Below are 1,493 nucleotides of genomic sequence, written 5' to 3'. Positions count from 1 at the left end.
TCGGGAAAAGGTCTACGCTGAAACGTGACGACCGTTATCTTTCCCTTCCACTCTGAATTGCGCTGTATGCGTGCTTCGTAGAAGATGACCTACTGATGATGAATACTCCGCTATGGATTTTCTGGATGATCAAGTTTGTCCTGAACACAGTTACTTGCCATATATCCCTAACTTTTGCGTAGATTACCCCTTTTGGGTTTTAAATCTATCGGGATTGATTATTATATTTCTTTTTTATGTCTCTAACTTTTTCCTGAATCGCCCTTTCGGGTTTTCGATTCACCGAGACGCTCTTTTTTGCCTAAGTCGCTCTTTGCGAGTTTTCAACTTAGCGAGCTGTTCTTTTGATTATTTAGGCGAAGTATTTCTTGACTGCGTCGGCGTTTACAGGACGGGTGAATTCTTCTCCATCCATAGTCGTGAGTATTAAGGCTCCTCCCGAGAAAGCTCTCTTGACCACGTATGGGCCGTCATAACTGGGAGTCCATTTGCCCCTAGAATCTGTGAGAAAAGATTGAATCTTTTTTAGCACAAGGTCGCCTTCTTTGATTGTGCGAGGTAGAACCTTTTTATCGAAAGCTTTCTTCATTCTTTGTTGATATAGCTGTCCGTGGCATAAAGTTGTCATGCGTTTTTCTTCGATTAAGTTCAACTCATCGAATCTGTTTTGACACCACTCGGCTTCTGTTAATTTTGCCTCCATCAAGACTCTCATTGATGGGATCTCGACCTCTATGGGTAGGACTGCCTCCATGCCATACACAAGGGAGAAAGGATTTGCTCCAGTCGAAGTGCGTACAGATGTACGGCAACCATGAAGAGCAAACAGGAGCATTTCTTGCCAATCTTTGTAAGTGATGACCATTTTCTGAATGATTTTCTTGATGTTTTTGTTAGCTGCATCTACAGCTCCATTCATCTTTGGTCTGTAAGGAGACGAGTTGTGATGTTCAATCTTGAATTCTTCACAAAGTTCCTTCATCATTTTATTGTTCAAATTTGACCCATTGTCAGTGATTATCTTGCTAGGAATGCCGTAGCGACAGATGATGTGATTCTTGATGAATCTGACGACAACTTGTCTAGTGACGTTTGCATACGAAGCTGCTTCGACCCACTTGGTGAAATAGTCTATGGATACCAAGATGAAGCGATGTCCGTTGGATGCTTTTGGCTCAATCATTCCAATCATGTATATTCCCCACATGCAAAAAGGCCAAGGGGAAGAGAGTATGTTGAGAAGAGATGGTGGCACATGAATTCTGTCGGCGTAGATTTGGAATTTGTGACACCTCTTTGCATACTGGTAGCAATCTGACTCCATCGTCAGCCAATAATATCCTGCTCTCAGTATTTTCCTTGTAATGGTGTGTCCGTTGGTGTGAGTACCAAAGGAACCTTCATGTATTTCTCTCATGAGTGTTTCTGCTTCGTTTCTGTCAACGTATCTGAGCAAAACTATGTCGAAATTTCTCTTGTACAGAACATCTTCA

Source organism: Vicia villosa, linkage group LG3 (genome assembly GCF_029867415.1).
Source record: "Vicia villosa cultivar HV-30 ecotype Madison, WI linkage group LG3, Vvil1.0, whole genome shotgun sequence".
NCBI classification, from domain to species: Eukaryota; Viridiplantae; Streptophyta; class Magnoliopsida; order Fabales; family Fabaceae; genus Vicia; species Vicia villosa.
Note: the sequence above shows the minus strand (reverse complement) of the source record.